Raw genomic sequence first — 23,600 nt, forward strand, 5'->3', positions numbered from 1 at the left:
GGGTACAGAGTGGGAAGTTAATTAATAAATAATGTTTGATAATTAATTATTAATGTGTTGTTAATTATTTAATTTATAATTATCTAGATTGTGAAATTATCACATTGGTTTTTTTTTCATAACTTTTTTATTGGCATTTTTGTTTTTACATTACAACAATATCACAATTACATGGTGTAGTAGACATATCATTAGTAGCCCATGAACATAGCATCACATTACAGTAATTGAGGTGAGATATGTAGGGCCCAGTGCATGGCAGCTATCATAGAAGAGGTGTGACGCCGCGGCCAGGGCGACTGACACCGGAATCTGGGGATCACGGTTCAATCCCCAGCACCGGCAGGAGGTCAGCCCAGCACCATGTGACTCTGGGCAATAGCTTGCTTAATCTTCCCGATGGCCCCCAGCGCCTAGAGGCCCTTACGGGTGATTGTTCGCTCTTTACAAATGTGGATTATTATAGGCATATGTGTTGGACAAAATCCTACAACAGGCACATTAATGGCCGACCTCCTGGCTTTGTGGCCTATTGTTCTCAGTTTGGCGGGCAGGATGCGATAGTGCAGCCCCTTCTTCCGTGTCCGTTGCAGCTATTCTGAGCAGGTAACTCGTAAGCGGCTTCCAGACATCACAGGACGTGAGCGGGGGGTATCAGCTCGGCATAAATATTGTTTTGTTCCTGGCAATAAGTAAGGTCCTTCAACCAGTCCTTAAATGTAGGTGCTATGCCCCTCCCCCATCTGCAAGCAATTCTGCGATTGGCCTCCTCCGTGATCGGGTGCCCCAATTCTGCTTCCCACCACTGTTGTGCTCTCAGTGTATTGTGTGTCTCCGCCCCTATAGTGGCTTTATATATGCCGGACCCTGCGTGTGGCGCCCCCGCCGGTATCATTTGGTGAAATGGGAGTAATGTGGGAGGTTCCTCTGGGAACGCGGGGTAGCAGCTTTGACAGCTTGCCGCAAGCGGATGTATAAGAAGCATTGCATAGTGGTGGGTGGTGTGTTGCCTATAAATTCGGGCGCGGTTTTGAACTGTCCCTGATTGTACATGTCTCCCCAGGTATGTATGCCATGTTTGAGTAGCATACGCATACAGATTCCTTCCTGTGTAACGGGCAGGTTATGTTGGTCGAATAGAGGGAGTAACGAGGAATATAACATGGGGACTTGGGACCTTTTGGCGATAGTGCTTCATGCGTTATTTGTACAAGCCACGGTGGACCCCCTTCTCCCAGCCGTTTTGTCATCCACCCCCAGGAACCCCACCAGAGGTAGGGGCACCATAAGCCCCTGTTCTACGGCTAAATGTGGAATGAGCCAATATGCCGCGAAGTGTGCCTGAGCACTGAGATAGTAGAGTTCAGGATCAGGTGCTTCAAACCCACCTTGAGCAAAAGGCAATGTGAGGGTGCACCATTTGATCCGAGGTTGTGCTCCGCCCCATGCAAGCCGATGAGTTGACTCTTTAGTTGAGTGAAGAGAGGACGCCCCGGTGAGAACGGGATATTTGTGAATAAGTATAGGAATTTGGGCATGATGACCATCTTCATTAAGGCTATCCGACCAGCTAAACAGAGCGATCTATCTATTGATCAGGTCCTCTACCCTGGCGAGAGCTACCCCGTAGTGGGCACGCATTAGTTCTTCCCTATCCCTGGTGACAGTGATTCCCAGATATCGGACCGCGCCATCACTCCATATCAGAGGATAATCCATTTGGAATGGGACAGTACAGTTTGTGAGCGGCATGATTTGGGACTTACCCCAGTTGATGGTAATGCCTGAGAGGGCCCCAAATTTTATTATTTCGCGTATCACAGCGTTTAATCCATCTACAGGATTTTGCACATATATTGGGTGATATCGTCCGCGTAGAGCGGTACTAATACAGGCCTTGTGGGGTAGTCTAGCGCATTTGGTTTGTGGTGCTGCCGTAGCATAGCTGCCAACGGTTCCATAGCTATAGCAAATAGTAGTGGTGAGAGGGGGCACCCCTGCCACGTGCCTCTGGTAATGCTGAAGGTGGGTGAATGTTCTCCATTCAGTAGCAAGGATGAGCAGGGTTGATTGTACAACAATTTGATCCACATGAGAAATCCTGGAGGAAATCCCATGTGTGCTAAGACAGCGAGAAGGTACCCCCATTCCAGGGAGTCAAACGCTTTGGTGGCATCTAGGAAGACCGCCACCGCCTGTTCCTCCTGGTCGATACCATGCAGGATGGAGAAGATGGTCCACAAGTTATGTGAGGTTGATCTGCCGAGTATGAAACCCGCTTGGTCAGGTCGAATTAGTCTGTCCATCAAAAGTGTGAACCTATTGGCCAGGACTTTTGCCAAGATTTTAACATCACAATTTATCAGTGAAAGTGGTCTGTACGAGTCTGTAGAGTCTTGGGGCTTACCGGGCTTCAGAAGTGAGACTATTGCTTCTCGCATAGTAGGCGGGAGTGTCCCCATTTGGGCAGCTTCCTCATAAACTGCCTTCAGGAAAGGAGCCAGCGTGTCTATGCAGCTTTTATACAATTCTATCCCAAGGCCTTTTGGTCCCAGCGCTTTGCCATTGTTTATTTGCATTATAGCTTCTCGTATTTGATTTAATTCCAGGTCATCCGCCAAGAATTCCCTCTGCCTATTGCTAAGCCAAGCCAATTCAACCTGTTGCAGATCTTGCTGCGTCTCATCTTGTCGCGCTGCACATTATGTGTATAGCGTACTGTAGTGAAATTATCACATTGTGTAAGTTATATTTTGGTGTGTTGTTTAGTTTGTAGAGTTATAGGGTGGGAAGTTATTTAAGTAATAATACATTAAGAATTATTAATTCATTTATGAAAAATGTTATTTATTTTGTAATATGTTAATTTATGTTATGCTTTTTAATTTAAATTACATTTTAATTGTTGGCTGTTATGATTATGAGAATATAGTGTGGTATTTTAATTAAATTAATATTATTGGTTTTAATTGATGCTAATTATTAAAAATGTAATTATGTAATTTGGTAAGTTTTTGTTAAAATTAAGAAGTAATTTTACAGTTTAAATAGTTATATTTTTGGTTATTTAATAGAGTTGTTCAAATTTGTTATTTGATTGAAGTGAACTACTCTCTCTCTACTGTTGCACTGCCTGGAGTGGGAATAGTAAATGTTGCCCCTCCTGATTCCATTGCTTTCCCTTCTATTTCACCCACTGGAGTGGGAATAGTAAATTTAAACCCTCCTGAGATTAACACTTCTCCCTGTTGTTACACAGACTGGATTGGGAAAGGTAAATTCCCTTCCTGAGTCTAATGCTTTCCTTACTGTTGCACCCACTAGAGTGGGTATAGTAAATTTTACACCTCCTAAGTCCAACGCTTTCCCTACCGTTGAACACACTGGAGTGGGAATGGTAAATGTTACCCCTCCTGAGTTAAACACTTTCTCTACTGTAGTATATATTTGAGTGGGAATAGTATATTTATTATTCATATATTTATTTATTTTTTATTAATATTGTTTACATTTTATATATAATTGAAATTGAAATTTTGTAAATTGTTATGCAGTTTATTTGCTGTACCTTTAAATTTTTGTGTGTATATATATATATATATATATATATATATAACAAGTTTCCCAAAGGTCCAACTCTGAAGAGGAACACATGTACAGACCACAGCACGCTGAAAGTAAATATAGGTGCAAGTTTATTCCTTATGTATCGGCATGACGTGTTTCGGCCATGTTGCCACGGCCTTGATCACATGACATATATATATATATATATATATATATATATATATATATATATATATATATAATTGCTATATTGTTAAATTTAAAAACAATTATAAGATTATAAGGTAAAATGAATATTTTTTTTAAATAGCTTTACATTATCTATGTATATAAACATACACACTTTGATATGTATGTGTGTTTGTTTAAATTAGTAAATATTTAGATATATTATATAAACATATTTAATCTACACTATGTTATTGTTATATGTACAAATATTTAAGATTTACTTATTTCAACTACATATATAGTAAAAATGATATTTTTGTATATTTTTTTATATTAGTGTAAAACAATATTTTTTTTTGATATTTGTGTGCTTACCATTATATCTATAGAAAAACAATATTTTTGTGAACAATATTTTTAGCACAATATTTTGATATCACAATATTTATGGTTTAGATATTGTGTCAGTGAACCCTGAAGCTCATACGAATTAGGAAACAGATATAACTAATAAACTGTTCAATTTTGCTGACTGAGTAGGATTTGCACACTGAGACGCTCACTCACTGTCTGACTTAATCGCTGACTCAGTCACCCTCCAGCATCACTCTCCTTCCCACCCCCCAGAGGCAGCAAAATATTTGGGTATACTGCTTTGCACACAAGTCTCCTTCACAGCCCAGATTGCAGCGGCAGTGAAATCATATGTCTGGATTCTAAGAATGCTCAATAAATTCCTAGACTTTCTTCTAGGTGATGTACATTTAACAGTGGTTAGTGCAATGATTCTTCAAAGCTGGACAACGTCAATGTACTGTACCTGGAAATTCCAGGTTATCTATTACAATGACTCCAGGTAACACAGAACATGGCTATCAGCCTTCTCTAGAAGCTGCGTGAACATTCTGCAGTTTCCCAATATCAAGAGCAGCTACCCTGGCTGCCGGTCCACAAGCAAATACCATTTAAAGCTTTAACGATAGCTCATCAAGCTCTCCACAACACCGGGCCCAGATACTTGAACAAGAGGATTCGGGTGTACAGTCCTGGTAGGGTGTTGTGCTCAAGTAATGCACGCCTAATATCAGTCCTCTGCTTTAGAAGAAAACGTAGCGGGGGCTTCTTTTGTGGTTCTAGTCATGAAGATCTGGAAACAGATGCCTCTCCAACTGAGATCTATTACTGATGGGGCAATTTTTAAGAAATCTCTGGAAACATATTTATTTGAACTCTTATTCTACTGTCCATGCCTGACCCCTTGTTCTATCCCTCATCGGATCTTCTATGCCTAGCTTCGGGACACTAATAAAGTAGCCGTGCGCTGTATAAAAACTCATCATTAATTAATTAATTAATTCGTTCATTCATACCCTCTAAATAAAGTTCTTTCTTAGGGGAGCTCCATTGATAGTCATAAGCATTTGATAAGTTCCACCCACGTGCAGGCATCCCGGAGCACTTCCCATAGAATATCTTCTTTAGTGTAGATGTTCACCTTTCTTCAGGAAGGCTTGTAGATACACTTAAGAAAGAACATACTATGCAGCCTATAAAAACAGGCTACAGTGGTGAAATTCTTCAGATTGTACATACAAAAGGGTCAAATTCCTCATATATATGTATAATTTGAAGTAAATACTTTATAAAACAGATTAAATCTCTTTCACAAACCCTTTTTGAAAAAGTAGAAAGATAAAGGATAGCAGTACAGTGTAGTCCTATAGGCTGCTATTCGATGCGTTTTAAAACAGTATCTATGACTTTCAGGACCCAGAGAACACCACTATCCCATCATGCCTAGCAGGTGTCAGTTGCCTTAGTTTTTTTTTCAGCTCCTGGTGACAGAATCTTAGAGCACTGAACTCAGCCTTTTAGTTTTTTTCCTCCTCAAAATTCCCAAGTGGAATTTTGTTACAACAACTTCATTCTACCTTTTTCATCTCTGCCTTGCATTTTCTCCTTTTTCCAACAGAAAATTGTGGTAGTTTATCAAATCTTCCTATGGGAGAAAGAAGGCCAAATCAGACTCTCATGATGTCTGCATTCTCTGCATTCCAGTAAGCCATATTCCCAAAAATGGTCAGCACTGCAAGACGTTTTAAAGAAGCACCCTGAGGGAAAGGGAGAAAGCTCGCCTCCATGGCACTGAGGAAAGACGCAAGCAGCAAGGACAGTCTGAAGGTTTGACTTCAGAGCGAGGAGGGGGTCAGCCCTCTACCTGGGCACTGCCGGCTACCTCTGAAGGACGTGGAAAGTCCAAAAAGAGTGTTCAAGCTCAAAAACGACATCATTTCTGGTAGAAGTTGAGAGGATCGATGTCGAGACAAGGTACAGCATCGACTTGTTTGCCATCCAAAGCTGGTTCGACATCAAGGATGAAGTGAAGATCGACGTTGAGACAGGTTAGGTTGACACCAAAGACTACTACACCATTGATACATAGAGTCAGATCTAAGTTGAAGAGTGTGTCGACATCAAGGCGTGCAGACCTATTGATGTCGAGGAGCAGGACGACGTCAAGTAGCATATCAACATGGAGGTGTCGACGGAAGCCGGTGTCAAGAAGCATATCAACGTCAAGGCGTCAACGGAGGTCGATGTCGAGAAGTATCTTGACGTTCAGGAAACAACATGAAAAAAGGTGCAAGAGGAGACGCTTCTATTCATCGCCAGACACCGAATAGTCGAGGGTATATTCCCCCTCTTCACTGATAGTATTACCAGATTCTCCTCCTCGTCTTAATGCCCATGTTTCAGGCTCCCTCACCATCAAAGTCATGTTTCAAGATTCAGGCCGCGCACAAGATCTAGGCTTCAGTCCTGATATACTTCCTCCACTTCTACAGGAAGATATTCGCCGACTCTGTCAGATTCTCCACTACCTCGCATTTCACCTTCAAGGAGGTCCTGGTAAGAGGAACTGGGAAGCCCAACACACAGATGTTGTTCCTACACCTTCTACTTCAGTAATATTTTTAACGTTTCACCCCCAATCAGTGTCAACACCACACACACGTTTTTGACTCTGGCCTCAGGTAAATCTGCTCCATTGAGGCTACAGAAAAAATATAGACCTCCCAAGCAGGATCTTCTTTTCCTCCGCTCAGATCCACCTCCGGACTAAGTGGTCATATTAGTGGCCAAAAAACACCATTCAACTACTATTGCTTCCTCTGTACCACCTGATAAAGAGAGCAAGAAGAAGGACTGTGTAGACCATAAAGTCTGTTGCGCAGCTGCACCCACCATTAAAGCAGCCAGTGCAGCTGCCCTCTTAGGCACATATGATAGAGCACTCTGGGACTCTATCCAGAAGTTTGCGGATGAGCTTCCCAGGGACCGATGGGAAGACTTCCTAGAAATAGTCAATGAGGACCTCATGGTTTCCAATCAGGTCATCAGTGCCACATCTGATTCTTCCTTGTTAGCGGAACAGGAATATTGTAATGGCATAGCCCTACGAAGACATTATTGGCACCATCTTACAACTCTTAAACCGGAGTCTCAACAGAGGATCCTAAATCTTCCATTTTCAAATTCTACCCTCTTTGGCAGCCATACTAATGATGAAATGGCTCACATGAAATCAGAGATGGAGACTCTCTGGGCTGTCGGCCTAGAAAAGATAAAAGAACAGAGAAGTTCCTTCAGGCCCTACCAGCACCAGTTTTAACCTCAGAGAGTTCAAAACCCTCACTGGTATCAAGGTCACCAGCAACCACAGCAGCAACGACCTTATCAACAGCAGCAGCGCACGCAGCCTAGAGGAAGATCTGCCCAAGGGTGTAAACAGACAACAGGCGCCAAGCCATGAATCTTTCCTTCCCGCCTACCATTACCCACTCCGGTAGGGGGAAAGATCTCTTAATTACTGGCAGAGTGGCAGAAAATCACAAAAGACGCCTGCGTATCGAATATTGTTCAAAATGGGTACTGTCTCAAAGTCATGAGTTCTCCACTGACCATACCACCAAAATCATCTGAATGGGGAGGGGAACTACGCGGCCCCCCTCCCTGGGTCGATTTTGACCCTGGGGACCCCGTCCCCGGGGCCTGGCCTTAATATATATTTCTTTGTTGGATGGTGAGTGACGCTGATCCCCACCGGGGCCAATTTTGGCCTTGGGGACCCCATCCCCCAGGGTCCAGACAAAATACAATCGGGAGGGGCCATGCGGCCCCCCTCCCAGGGGTGATTTTAGCCAGGGGACCGCATCCCCTAGGGCCCGGACTTGTAATGCTGGATGCTCTGGAGCCCACTCAGGGCACCCACTCACCAGTGTTGGGGACCATAGAGGAAGCCTGAATGCCCCCGCGGTCTATGCCATCTCCCCGCCTCCTGCAGGAGCTGGCATTTCTGCTGCTTGGAGGGAACTGCTGGAAAGACAGTTCCATCCATGCAGGAGCAATCATTTTATTTCTTTCCCTGACCTTATTTCTGCGGGCAGGGATGGAGATGAAATCTCCGTTCCAACGGATGGGAGATCTTTGACAGCTCCCACCAACTAGAATTGGAATGTTTGCTTTTGCTTGGCAGGAGCAGTCAAAACTCTCGCCAAGCAAAAGCAAACAGCTATATCCCAGGGGTAGGCACCCCGAGACACAATATGAGCTGGACCTGGGGGGGTGGCGGTCCCCAGGGCAATGTATGGCTCCAGGAGGGTGTTGCGCTGCCCCCTCCTTCTGTTTGTATGAGCTGCCCTGGAGAGGTGATGGTCCCCGGGACGGAGACTGGCCCGAGAGGGGGGGCCATGCTGCCCCCTCCATCTTAAAAAATAGGAATCCCCAGGGATGTGGTGGTCCCTGGGGCACAGGTGGGTCCGTGCGGTCCCCCACTCTATATTTGAGTTAGCCTCGGGAGGTGGTGGTCACGGGGCTCGGGGGTCCGTGCAGCCCCCCTATTCAATATAATGATAGCCCTGAGGAGGTTGTGGTCTTCCGGGCTCGGGGTCCATGCGGTCCCCCTAAGCATTTTTTTTGTAGCCCCAGGGGGTGGTGATCCCTGGGGCTCAGTGGGGGGGGGGTCTACGTAGCCCCCCGCTTACTATTGAAATTAGCTCCAGGGAGGTTTTGGCCTATGGGGCATTTTTAAGCCATTCATTCTCTGCCTGTATAAATGAGTTTGCCTAGTTTGGCACGCCAGTCCACTGCTGTCTGCTATTCTGTAGTAGGGGGACGGCCAGGGTTCTTCCCATTTCAAGCAGTGTCCCATTTGGCTATCATTGTCCCAGTACTAACTAAGCCACAGTCACCTCAACAGCAGCCCTCATCCCACAGAATACTCAGGAGTGCAATGCAGGAAGAATAGTTGACCAATTGTCTCATTATTCTTGAAGGGGTGGAAAGTATTTCAGGCCAATATTTTACCATACCTGGATAATGCCAGACCATATGGAAAAAGCACACCCTCTAGCATTATATCAGAAGTAGGCTTGTATGAGGCATAGCCACAAGGAAATAGCCAGTTCGCGCGTCGCAGTTTTGGCATCTCTCCAATCGCTTTTGTCATAGGGTCCCACACAGCGCTCTCATCGTTCCTTAAGGATCAGAATTGGCCTGGATGTTTACTATTAGGGATCTATAGCTATAAGAAGCAACCATTCTATCTGTGTTTTGCGGATATTAAATCTGTCTTTGATTGTGTGCACAGGCAGTTACTTTGGGAAAAATTGAAGAAGCAAGGTATACCATCTTCCCTTCTGAAACCGACCCAACTATTATATTCGAATACTTGGGCTAGAGTACGATTAGGTGATGTCTCATGTGAATCAAAATCACCTAAAGCAAAGGTGCGTACTTGCACAGTGTCTTTTTAACTTTTTTATCAGATCCAACACAAGCCATGGACGAGGTGAATGCTTATCCACCCAAATTAGCTCATAGTCACATATCACACCTAATATATGCAGACGATGTTATCCGATTAAGTCAAACAAAGGTAGGGTTACAACGTCTGATAAATAGGATATCAAGTTATTCCCTAGTAAATGGCATGGTTATAAATGACACCAAGACAAAAATAATGGAAGTCAACAAAACACAGTGACAAAGTATAAGCTCAAATGGTACCTCCAAAATTGTCAATTAGAACAAGTAAGAACATCTAAATACCTGGGAGTGCTTTTCGATGACAAAGGATCATTTTAACCACACAAGGTAGATATGCAACGGAGAACTAACACCCTGTTGACAGCATTTCGAACCTTGCAGAAGTTCCTAGGGGGACCTAATGATCTCCCATTTCTAAAAGTGATATCTGCAAAATTATTACTAAGTTTAACATATGCTAGTGAAGCACTATGCTGTCAAGAATGTCGGCTATCTAACTAGCTAATTGCTAGGAAAGGCCAATTCATAAAAGTGTGGAAAAGCATTCAAACAGACAACACTAATCAAATGTGCCAGTGGTTATGGCAGGAAATACAAACAAATCAGAAATCTCAATCTTGGAAGTATTTACAAGCTGCTTTAAATGAATTCTCAGCACATGCAATTTGGGGTCTTCCTTTAACGAAAGAATCCTTTAAAAAAACTATTAATAAAATAACAAAACAACTGTCGATGCATAAAGATAAAAAATCCCTTGCATAAAGAACGCATGCATGAACACTATTGAATGAGTACAAATCTGTCAAAGCACAATCCTATTTTGAAACCGCTTGGTCGTTTAGGCTAAAAAAAACATTTTTAAAGCATGATTTGGCCTTTTCACAAAATAATGTCATGCAATGCCATGGCTGCGTACAATAGAACTGATGATATCTTATCGATTATGTAAAAAAGGAGAAGAGAACATTATCCATTTGCTTTGCATCTGCCCAAAATTGAAGGAAGAAAGAAGTGCGATACTTAAGTGGCATTTTAACACTCGTGGAATACGGAATTGTAGACAAGCACTTATAAGATGTCTGCAATCAAATGACATAGTTTTGAACTTTGCATTTGTAAAATTAATACTAATGATAAGAAATAAATTGGATTCTGATGATTTGACATGTTTAATAGTTAATCTGCACAATAAGATTTGAACTTTTCAGATTTGTTACATTTTGAAACATGGATATCTGTAATTAATATAAGTGTGTTTTATCTTAAAAATATGTTTTTACCCTAAATGTATTTGTTATAATATGGATTTCTGCTTTTACATATTGTATGATTTTAAATAATCAAACAATACAATTAAAAATTGAAATTGAATTGATTTATAGCTATATGAAATACCCCCCTTCCCTTGTGAGCATAAGGTGACGTTAACTTCTAGGGGACTACATTCCCGAAGCTCATTCAGTGCAGACTGGTGAGAGGCCTATGAGTGCCTCAACTGTAAGTATTTATAGAATTTGGTTCTGTGGAGGTGAAATCCAGCTTCTGGCTTCTTATTTTATATTCCAGAACGGATTTTTGTCACCAGACGTTTTTCAATAAAAGCTTGAATTTGCATGTAGAGTGAAGTGAAAGGGAAATATTTGTCAGTGTCTAATGAGCTACTAAACTCATAAAATATGATCTGCTACTCTGAAAAGAGCTTGAACATGTCAGGGATATTATCTTAAATTGCACGAAACATAAAAATGAAAATTACAGCAATAATATTAAAACGTTATAATACAAATACAATGCATTCATTCACAGTGTTGCAGCCAAAGTATAGAAAAGTAAGAAGTATTATATTCATGTAGCAAAAAAACTGCTGTGCTGTTGTTAAATCTGTACTTTAAGACTTATTGGTGCACAAAATAAGCAAACAAATTTGGACATTCAGTATGGCTGCCGATTGGTTCCTTCTCAGTAGCGATACCATGATCCAGTCTGGAGGCCACAACAGACAAACTTTACACTTGTGCAAGAAATGTGAAAATATTTTTGCACCATTCGTACTGTTGGTGTAATATGGAATAGAGCAAATTACTATTTGCAGAAAGCAAGAAAAGAGAGCAAACTAATTTCGTTGTGTTTTACAGCCTACACAGTAATATGTGGACAGAATACATTTTCTCCACTTTTCAAATGATAAATTTGGTTCTGTGGTTAACACTATCTTGCTCCTATTTATTTCATAAGGGGCAAAAATAACGCAAAATCAGTTTGCTCACTGTTTGTTATTTTAAAATAAAGGCTATTTTTAGATCACAATGTATTTGTAGCATACTTTTGTCTGCTATTTTTGTAGAGGCCCAGCCACTGCACACTGCTACAGTGTGACTCTCTTGCGGGCGCCCACTCCCCTGCACCATATCTTTCTCTGCCTCCCAATACCCTTTTAAACTCAGCAGCACATTTTAGGTCTCCTAAGAGGGCTTGGCAAGGATTACCACAGTGCAAATCGTCTATTCTCATGCTTTGTCAGAGCGATGTAAACAACACTAAAGTTCTTTCCTACTGCTGTAATCTGTGTGATTTCTGCTGGCTTTAATAGAGTAATACCAAGCCGCTCTAAAATACCTATTAACTTTAAGATATCCTTTTCACAGTAAATAAGCCCACTGACTTTTAGGCAACTATTCATAATAAATGGACCTAGTTTCCGTCCTTGATCATTAGCCTGCCATCATAACCAACAAAGCCCTGCTTTATTAAGCATAAGCTTTCACAAGTGGCAACCAGAGTCGAACAAGCACCATAATTGCCTACATTTCTAGGAGAATATTTATTTAGGAGCATCCAGTGGCAGTTGTGTGACCGTCAAGAGCAACCTTCATTCATCAAATTGGCATGTCTGACCCAAAGGACAAATACCATAGTTTTATTTAATAAAATGCCTGGCACAGGCAGCTGGATAAATAAAGGATCACACCTGTTTGGAGGGTAAGCACTCTTTTATGTGTAAAAACACAGCTTTTGACAGATCAAAAGATGTATTTAGGAGAACCAACATCTGGAAGAGCCACAGTGCCTATCTTTTTGTATTCCAGAAAGCTCTTTATTGATTTCCTAAGGTCTGGTGACAGCTGTGCTGTCATAACAGACCTAAAATTGGGTTTACTTTTTTTATGTCTATCAGTGATTGCAATCACCAAGAGACTTAAAAAAAGAAAACACTGTTACAAGGGCAAAACTATGGTGCTTCTCAAACCACACTGGTGCTGCCTGAACCTGCAAATAAGACAGCATAGTGGTTCCGCATTCTTAACAGAGCTTTCATTTCTTTACACTTCTTACATGATCACGAACAGAGCGAGACTGAAAACTTGAAAGGAATCCATGTTTTGTTTGTTACTAAATCTATAAAGCTCTGTGTAGAAGATTAAGGTCTAAAGAGCAATTACATTTTTTATTTACTCCATGGGGGACGGCGTACCGTACGGTGGTATACTGGGCAAGTCAAGGACCTGGGGGCAAAACCCCTTTACTTTGAATCGCTGCACACCCGCAGCAACTCTCTCACTGCTTCTTTTTACATTTATTTTTCACTCTGCTTGTCCCTCAACCAAAGAAAAAGGCTACATACTGTTGACGACATTTAAATGCTGTAGTGTGTGTTTTTGAGGGACAAATAAACCATTTCTTTCATGTTGCACCTTGGAAATTGGACGAAAAAACCATACAGCAGAGAATGAGGCGAGTCCTGGAATAAGAGGTTGTTGGAGCATTTCAGGAAGCATGTCGGTGGATGCTGAAGAAGGCAACAGAGACATGCATTACACGAATAGTGGACTGCTCATTTCAATAACCGTGCACCATACGAGTTGGGGATATTCATTTCACATATCTGTGCATTATAAAGTAGGGGACTTCTCATTTCAACAATTCTACGTAACATAAATATTGGACTCCTCATTTCAAAACTACTCTAGTTCAGTGTTTCTTAACCCGTGGTCTAGGGACCCCTACGCGTCCGCAAGTCCTGCTCAGAGGATCTGCAACTACTTAGATATTTGAATACTATTAATAGATTAATAAAGTGTTTTTTTAAATGAAGGAGCAAGTTGCAAAATTGAAAATTTTAAAAAGTTATTTAAATGTGAAGGAATTTGAAATTGAAGGTTAAAAGTAAGTTAGCATTCTTAGATGGGTGTATTACAAGTGCATCAGACTATAGTATGGAAGGTGAGTGGTCTCAATTGAATTTAGAAAAGCTCAAACCTTCCCAATAAAATTTGAATTTTTATATTTTTTATATTTGGTAATTAAATAAAATATTTTAATCATTTGTATAGTTTAAAGAATGCTTGTTTCTGTTTTTTTTGTAATTCAAATCATGAAAAATGCTTAGGCTTGGGTCCCTGGCTTCCAGTAATGACTCTAGTGGGTTCCTCGGAATCCAATAATAATTCAGTGATGATCTCTGGGTTCCTGTAACGACTATCGGCCTGAGTATGAGCTGTTCGTTGTATTCCGTCCCATGCATAAACCCCTGTTTACACATGGGATGGAATTACGAATTAAAAGGTATTTTATCACCTCTGATTATCGGGAGCGTTAAATACCTCAAACTTCATTACATTTCTGCAGGTCAACCCTGTCGAAATTTAGCAGGGGAAATGTGTATGGTATTTACCGTATAAAGTGGATTTTGGGGTGCTAAACACCAAAATCTGCATGTTATTCCCCAATAACTCGTAATAGGTACTATTCATCACACACGATAAAAAATGAACCCCAAAATAGCACCTTTACTTGAAATCGGGTCCTAAATGAGGTCAAAAGGTTACGAACCACTGCACTAGTAGACAGTTGCTCATTTCATTAACTGTGCATTACAGACGCATAGGAATCCTCATTTGTGCAACTACACATTCCACAAAGGCATGCTTCCTCATTTTCCTGACAATGACTACTGATTTCTCCGAGCTGTACTGTACAGGGCCTCTGGACTGTCTGCTAGAGCTTTTATTTCAGGGAAAATGCTGCGAGAAACATTGTTTTGAGAGCTGGGAAAGTATCCTTTAGTGTGCGCAGCGTCAAGTCAGAAAAAGCAAAATTCTGTACTCACCTTGGAGAGAGGACGCCGCCTTTATGTGAGCAGGCTTCACTCAGCAGCTTCATCACCAGCAGCTCGGGTCTCTTCCTGAAAATAAAAGCACAGTTTTAGCTGAAAAATTGTGAAGTGAAATGAACATTAACTAGCGCACCTTGCAATGGTACAGAATCAGGCGCACAACACCCATTGGACTAAAAGGGCTTCAGCAACGCCACCCCGAGGCCCCACCCCCCCTCGTGTGTGGCACCCGGGATGAGACCGTTTCCCGGGCACGCACACAGCTGCACCCGAGCACTTCACAGGTCTTTAAAAGACCATTTGCATGTTAATGAGGCCTCGCTGTTGTTTCACCCCTTCTAAGAGCTCCTGCAGCTCCACTCTGCCTATGGCTTAAAAGATTCAGCCCCCCCCCCCCGAAATGTTTTCTTAGCCCCCCCCCCCCCCCCCCCCCGAAATTTGGCTCTAGTTGCGCCTCTGTAAAGAATGTATTTTGGGGCTTCAGAGGTCTTATTTTCAGGCCACATCCGTGCTTTCGGTCACAGTAGGCATGTGAGGTGTGGTCTCATTGCCTACCCCTCCCCTGGGACCAGGCCTCCTGTCACTAGTGATGCCGGGCGGATCTTCCTTGCCGCACTCTGCTTTGCACAGGTGTGCGTTGACCAGTGCTTCTGTTTGACTGGCTGGAAAATCCAGCCGGTAAAACCGTCCTGGAAAGAGCTCCGTCTTCCGGCTCCTGCCCCAAACTCTCTTAGATGAAGGGGGCGCATGTAAACGCTTCCTGTCAGCAACGTTCTCCACCACCGCCTCTCGCCCTACCCCTACCCTAGTCCACTTTGGTTTTCATGCTGGTCAAACCGTGTGAAATCAATGTGTAAAGAAATCTACGATTGTCCTTTTATCTCAAAGGTATTCGCTGCGGCTCACCTGAAACTGAGTGGGTTTTATGATTAGGAGGTTGAACACACCCAGTGCAGCTTCTCAGCCCCACGGTATCCGCATGAAGCATCTTATGGGCTTTACTGTAGTGGGGCAGGTACGGTGGCTCGGTGAGCCTAACGGATGTTACCCGACACCCAGACTGTGATGCCACAACGCATCATAGTCTTGTGACAGGGTTCCACCTAGGGTCAGATTTGGGAAAATTAACAGTGACACTCCAAAACTGTCCTCGTGCAGTATTCCACCCGGCACCGCTTCAAGCCAAATCCTAGATTCCTAAAAACCAAGGACCTGATAACAAGTGTTCATTAAATTACAATCCCTGTGCAAACACGTTTGCACAACAATCGCTGCTATAAGTGGTACGATGTTTATCACACCTCACAATTACCAGGTGTGATAAAGATCACACCCTTCAGTAAAGATCGGCAGGTCAAACCTGCCAGAATTGAACAAGGGGAAAGGACTGGTATTGCTGCTCCGTGCAGATGTTGTTGTGGTAACTACCAAAAGAACAAGCTACCTACCTTCTGTAAACTCTTTTAAGTGGATATTCTGCCCAATCACAGATTCCTCATTTTAGAACAGTTCCTGGGTGCCAGACTGGATCCAGACAGTTTCAAAAGCAGTGTCCCCACGTCCCGGAAGATAGTGCGGTGCTGCTCTGCTTTGACTCCACTCCGCCGTGAAAGGGACGGTGCGGTGACACATATATGCACCGTCCCTGCGCTCTCAAACCAGTTTTTGTCTGTTCCCTTTCTGTGTCCTCAGATGCAAGAAATTAATAATTGTTTCTACCAGTGTGCTGAATACCAACTTGGTTCCTTTTTAGATGTTAAAAAGAGGCAAATCAACTGAACAGGTAGGTGGGAGGGCGGTGAGCAATCGGCAATTAAATAGGGTATCCACCAAAAAGAGTGTTATTGAATGTAACTTGGTTTTCTGAGGGATACTTTTAACTGCAGAATCCTCACCTCACCCATAGAATAAATAACAAAGCACGACCTCCCCAGGTTGAGGCTCTGTGGAATGGACTCAGACCAAAAGTCTGGCAGCACCCATGGGTGAAATATCCTTCCCGCCAGACCTGGCTGTCAAGGCAGTGGTGCTTTCTGAATGTATGCACCGATGTCCATGTCGTATTCAGCCATGTCAAGGACAGGCGCTCCATGAGCCAACGCCATGGTAGAAGTTGTAGCCCTGTTGGATTGGGCTCTCAGACTTATGGGGGGCTGCTTCTTGGCCAGTCCATAACAAATCTTAATGCAGAGGCCTATCCACCTTGACAGGGTCACCTCTTACACAGCCTTCCCTTTCTTTTCTCTGGAATACTCCACAAAAGTTGATTGTCCACTGCATGAGCCTTAGTATGATCATTATAAAAGCTTAAAGCACTTTTGGGATTCAGTTGATGAAGCCTCTCCTCTTCTTTAAAGGGTGAAGGGGAGCAAAGAACGGAGGCACAGATTGCCCCGCGTGGAAGAGAGTCATGGCTTTTGCCCTGAATGCTGCCTGAGTTCTCATTAGGAACTTGTCCGGAAAAAATTGGTATAGGGTGGTTGCACTGAAAGTGCCTGAAGTTCACTCACCCAAAAAGCTGATGTAATCACCATGCCAAAAGACACTTTAAGCAACTATACATTGGCTCGAAGGGAGTGCATAAGAGATAATGTGAAGAATAAGTTGATTCTACTGTGACATCAAGAACGGTTTGGGATCAAACCTGTGACAAGCCTTTTTTAAATCTCATCACAACAAGTGATTTAAACAAGTAACCTTTAATCGTGCCCACTACATGATCTTGCTGGCCCAAAGATAAAACAAACAAAAGAACGCCTGGCAGCTTTGCTTATAAAGGGTCAGTCTTGCGAAACCCACACAAGGCCATAAATATGTCCCAGCACTCAGCATAAATGGACTTCGTGGAAGGGCGCCTGGCAGCAACTATGACATCCACAACTTCAGGTGGCAGATCAACCCAGTCAATTACCGCCACTCAGTCTCAATGCTTGTAGGTGTTGATTGCACATTTGTTTGGAGTACCCTGACCTGTTGCTGAGATGGGTTCTTCTGAAGTAGCAGCCTGATTAGAGTACAAATGCTCTTGCATAGAAGGTCTGGTTACTACTACAATTCACTGGCCCATTCCAGAGCCACTAAAATAAGATGGGCATGGTCCTTCCTGACCTTCTTCAGAGCCCTGGGCATAAGAGGCAGGGACGGGAAGGTGTACAGGGGCCTTATGTTCCATTCCAGCCAGAATGCATCACCTAACAAGTGTTCTTGCAGAAACTCCAAAACCCACAACTTTTGACACTGCTCATTCTCAATGTTGGCAAGATGCCCTACACAATCTTGGGATGTAGACGCCACTCATGATCCACCAGATATCACCTGCTCAGTTTGTCCACTCTGGCATTCAAGAACCATGTCAAAAGCGCTTAGTGATCAGGAAAATGCCCTGACGTTCCAGTCACCTCCAAAGGCACAGAGCCTCCTGACACAGGACCCAGGACCCCACTTCACCCTGCTCATTGTAGTACCACATGGCAGTGGTGTTGTCAGTGAGAACCTGCATCAACCTCCCCTGATGGGCAGCAAGAAGATCTTCAAAGCCATATGGATGGCTCACAACTCCAGCAGGATGTTGTGGAGCCGGCCCTCCACCAGAAACAAGAGTCCCCTACCTCTGCAAAGGAGTCAAGCAGGACTTCAGTTTGTCTGGAGGTGGTCTACGACTGAAAGGCAAGCCTGATTTCAATAGCCTGTCATCAGGGTATGGGAATAAAGGTATCCCATGCCTTCAAAGATGGGCCATGACCAGTGTCTTCACTTTCATGAACACCCAAGGTAAGACTGAACGGAAGCACAGCAAACTGAATGTACTCTGATCCAACCTTGAACTGCAGATCCTTTACCCATTTGGTCCCAAAACTTTGGAACTCAATGGCCTACGAATTGCGAATTTTAAAGGACCTACGTAGCTCCAGGAAGAAATTGAAACCTGTTTTTTTCCATGATTTCCAATCCACACCGACGTGCTACCCTCTCTGTAGCGCTGGTAAGCCCTTGGGCAGCTATGTGGTTTACAAATAACATAAATAAACAAATAAATAAATCCTGTTTTGCTTTCTTGTGCTTGCACTTGGTCTTGGACTTAGACTTACCAGAGGACTTTGATCTCAAAGCTGAGTATTCGCGGAAATGGCCTAGGGAACAAGACCATGTCAGCAACTTGGACTGGAAGCAGGCCTTACACAAAGACCGAAACTTCTTTTTGTGTTTAGCAACATAGCACTTCCACTCCCCTTCTTAGATTGTCTTTGGGTGCTGAGGATGCAATTATTGTTCAGTTAGAGTCGAACCTAAGCCCAGTCACACGTGCTTTACTGCTTCCTGCAGTAGCAGCATGGTTTGAAACCTGTTGTTTTGTCGCTGAATCTTAAGCGATCAGTATTTTCTTTCACGTTGAGTGGAATAGTTTTCCAAAGCCGAGCAGGTGGAATGGAAAGAGGTATTCCACCCTTACTATTGCTCCTAAATCTATGTACTTTAACTCAGTTTATGTGCAGCGTCAAACACCCACACAGTAGCGTCTTGTGCCGCTTCAGGAGCTGGACAGGAGTCAACAAGTAACACCCACACAATACATCTGACAGTGAATACTAATAGGCTGAGGAGGTGCCAACTTTGGATGTCATCCCCTCCAACTTAACTGAGTCAATAACATTGAGGATAACACGCATATCGGTCGAATTTATTCAAATAAAAGCATCCACTAATAAGGAAGAAGAAATAAAAACATGCAAAATTTGTGCAACACCTTGTAAAGCAAGGAGTGAAATTTGATCATCCTTATCTAGTCAAGCCACACACATTATTTAACCTATGATAAAAAGATGTATTCAATTCCACAAAACTTAGGTCTACTGTTTTATTACCACTCCATCCATGCAAACAAAGGCAAAAGCATTGGAGTACAATCCCAGGCCATTGCCATCCGGGCACAATTCTTGGACCCATCCCTGCTAGATCAGGAGATAAAGACTCTTCTCCTACAGGGCTGCACAGTGCTCAGACCTTTGACTCTCCCTCATGAAGGAATTTACACAGAATGAAAATGTGCAGTGATAATCTTAGTGCTATTCGATGCCGATTTTGACACATACTCTTTGTGGATTGACTGCTTAGATGTTTTGCTTTTACTACATCAAGAGCATTTGCCCTCATCTGCTGAAAGAGAGCTGATCAGTGCCCTGAGCAGACAAGAGCACCCAATCCTGATAGACCATCTTCGGGCCCCTGATCAACTTGTTCAGAATGTGCCTAAAGCGACACGCGCCAGCATATAGTTTGGTGAGTTCTCTAAAAAAGCCGTACTCCACCTCCTCCGTGGAATCAAGTAAGACCATACACTAAATGCCTTTGAAAATATTTTTCTTAACAAAGAGAATTCACCCAGAATGAACTCCTATGGTCCTTTGCGCCCCAGAGCTGCCACATTTTGCCTTCAAGATGATGGGTTGCCGGGTAATGAGCTGTAGCTCCTCACAACCCATTTGCTGTCCTCACTGCCTTCCGCAGCCATGAAATTGTAGCTCGCCGACGCCTAACCATTTCATGAATATCTTCCTTATTGCCACCAATTTTGGTTTCTTGAGTTGTTGTTGTCTATGTGCTGTCTGCCAGGCAAAGGAATAGCCAACCACCCAAACAGAGTTAGAAGATGTGGCTTACTCGGCGATTACAAGGAAATACATCTTTGGTACTTTACAGCAAATCAGGATGCATAAACCGTGTGTAGGAGACTGAGGACCGTCTTCCCATGTTCTTTAATTGGCCCTAGCTAAATTCTGCCTCTACAGCCATGCTCATGGAAAGAAAGAGAAGAATTTGATAAGTCAATTCAAGAGACAACTATAGAAGATGAAAATTAATAGTATGACAGGAGTACCCGGTTCTTGTACATTAGTAAGGCAGTAGAGACAGCCACCGGGCATGACTCAAAATATTGTCTCATGTGTGACACAGGGCAACCTAGGGGGAAGGCAGCCTGATGGAGGGAAATGAGCCTACTACTCCCTTGCTGATCTGTAACTGTGACTTGAAAAAACCTGGCAAAACCTGACCATCACCCACTTGAACATTCTGTAGTTGTACCCCACTCTTTGGTTACTCTTGGATTGCATTAAGTTAATATGTGGTGCATCTTGCCAATCTATAATGGGCACCTTGTGTTGGCCTCGCTCTCGACTTCACCTCCTTGCTGAGGCCCTCAAGATTAATACATTGGATGAATTATCTGGGACGCCTGCCAGTCTGGCAAAAAAAAAAACTGTGTTGTGAGAATACCCCGAAACCGGCCCCAGCATGCTTACTTTCTGTCCAAGGAGGACCTGGCTTGGCAGTTCGGGCTGGACTGTTCCATTGAGGCACAGGGTCAAGACTGATCTGCATATGGCTAGGTCTGAACTGGGGTGGCGAAGTGAGCTAAAGAATGATGGATTCAACCCAGATCTGTGACTAGGGGTGAGTCGTTGAAAAGTTTCAGCGCTCCTTCCATCATCTTGCTGTGTGTGACAAGCACCCTAGCATAGGGAACTGTCCTGACCTCTGTCTGCTGCTCTTCCATGAACAGAGTGAGAGATTCTAGGGATAAAAAATACCCGTTGCCCAGTACAAAACCCTGTATGACTGAAAGACCCTTCATTATGTGCTGTCATTTTTCTCCGCTGAATAGACGACTATCAAATGTGGCACAACAAGGCGTTAAGCTTCAATTGCTTTTCTAAAACTTATGTCACGCAGTTGGTTACCTGGGGATGGTATCGTCTGAAATCCTGCAACTTAGACCAAGACAGGGTATTCAGAGCATTGTCGAGAATACCAAGGACATGTTAAACCTGAAACAATATATTTTCCTCCAAACAGAACAAAACCAGTCCCTTTGGCAATGCCAGAACATGTTTCCAAGACACCCAATGTCTGGTATTAGTGTCCACTACCGACATACTGTCAGGCCAAAAAGATTACACTTTTGCCCCTGAAATGTGCAGTCCATATTGAGACTGCAACCGCTATAGGAAAGACAACCAGAAATACAATTTTCCTTACAAATCCAGACTCCACCCAATCACATTGCCAGTTCCCTCTGCCCCACTCTGCCTTCTGTAAGCCCGCAAAACCCACACTACCCGCCCCATCCACGTGCATGTACAATAAGCCACTAGAGATAGAGGAAACAAGCCTCAATGCGATTAAATTGAATCAGAAAGGGGCACCAAACTCTCAAATATTCTTTAACATCTGCTGTTAATTTTGCGTGGTGATATTTCTTTTTCAACCCCGCCTTGGCCATGGCTGTAAACCTTGAGACATTGTGCCCCGTCTCATGGTAAAAGTCAACTCCCTGACAAGTACCTGAAACAGATGCATTGTAGTTTTTTTTGTAGGTTAGACACTGATCAGTTTACTGAATTCAAGCCTAAATGTTCCCCTTCAATGAAACCGAACTCAGTCCCTAGGAAGGTGATGCAGGTAGCTGGTCCAGTAGCCTTGTGTGTGTGAGAGAAACTCCAAGCTCCTCAACAGGGTGAATGAAGCCTCTTAGCGCCCTGCCTCGTGCTCTTGATGATGGTGCCCCCATAAACAAAAAGTCACTTAAATAATTAATGGTATTAGTGGAACATGACATTTGGCAAAACCCATTCAGTACAGGAACTAAATCGTACAAAATAAGCAATTATTATTTTGCGCATCCCACGTGAATGCATCTGTCATAAAACTATGAGTCACTAGTCTAAAAGCCTAACACAGGGCAATCATCTGGATGTACTGGGAAAAGCCTGAAGGCAGCTTCTATATTGGCCTTGGATATTAATGGCCCTGAACCTAATACCCCGAGCTTGAGTGATGCTTGATCTAATGAGACATAATGTACGATGCAGATCTGAGGACTAATGGCAACATTTACAGATGAACCCTTTGGGGACAGTAGGTTGTGGATAAACTGAAACTGACTGAGTGCCTTTTTGGGTCTATGCCTAAAGGTGAGCAGATGATACCCTGCATTGGGGCTCTTTGAAAGGGCCCACAATCCATCCTAATATCACTGGCCTCTTGCATCTTTGCTGCCACTATTTCAGGAAGTGTGAAGGAGCGTCGCCCCCCCCCTCAAAACAGCAGGAAAGGGGGAAAAAACGATAGTTAACACTTATTATCGTTCTATTTCTCCTTTCCTGTCGAGTATTGGGCGCGGAGCCTGGGGGGTGACAGGCACTGAGGGGAGTGGTGGGTGCACTGTCTTCACTGCACATGGCGGTTTGGCCAGCTGTCTCAGACCACCCAAAGTGTTGTGCGCGGTTAAGCTCTCTCCAACCCCAGCTGCATTGTTGGGTGGGAGAGAGCAGGCACAGTCTCCCAGTCTCCCTTGGAGTGCAAATTCAGAGCGCTCAGCCCAATCCTGAGGCTGCTCTCATTAATTTACTTATTTTTTTATTTTGACCCGTGACCTCCCTCGCACCCTCTACCCCCCACCGGCCCGCCCACCCCGCCACTCCTCCACAACTCTACCACACCTGCCGCTACTGATTCCCTTGCCACCTTCTGATCAGGATACTGATAAAGCCATGACAGTAAATTTTTAACTGAACCCGGTGGAAAGTATCTTCCTAGTTGCTAGACTTGTTGGGCTCTTCTCCTTTTTCTCCGGATTTCTTGACCCACTTTGTGAGGGAAGGCCACAGAAGAAGCACACATGCCTGGAGATTGGGTGCATGCATTTCTATTCAAAGACCAAACGGGTACCCTTTTTATGCTCCTGGGCTGGTGCTGTGGAAACAATTGCTACCTGTAGATAACATTCCTGCCAGATACTGACTTCAACCAAGCCATGACTTCACTTTAGGTCCACCTTATTTCATCCACTTTTGCCTATCTAAAATCATCAGTCATAATCTAACCAAGCAGTGTCCAGTAATCATGAAGGGCCTTCAATTTC

General features: G+C 43.4%; 2 protein-coding genes across 5 annotated transcripts in view; one reads left to right on the forward strand and one right to left on the reverse strand.

Moving 5' to 3' along the window:
* Nucleotides 1-23,600, reverse strand: part of SMPD3 (sphingomyelin phosphodiesterase 3) — a 1,004,685-nt gene that overhangs the window by 756,162 nt on the left and 224,923 nt on the right. For all 4 annotated transcript variants that reach the window (XM_085639465.1, XM_085639462.1, XM_085639463.1 and 1 more), the window contains exon 2: nt 14,675-14,749. The gene's annotated coding sequence lies outside the window, so the exon portion shown is untranslated. The remainder of the gene's footprint in view (nt 1-14,674; nt 14,750-23,600) is intronic.
* Nucleotides 1-23,600, forward strand: part of LOC146775937 (uncharacterized) — a 1,457,164-nt gene that overhangs the window by 203,197 nt on the left and 1,230,367 nt on the right. The gene's annotated exons all lie outside the window — the stretch shown is intronic.

This window comes from Triturus cristatus, chromosome 12 (genome assembly GCF_964204655.1).
Source record: "Triturus cristatus chromosome 12, aTriCri1.1, whole genome shotgun sequence".
NCBI classification, from domain to species: domain Eukaryota; kingdom Metazoa; phylum Chordata; class Amphibia; order Caudata; family Salamandridae; genus Triturus; species Triturus cristatus.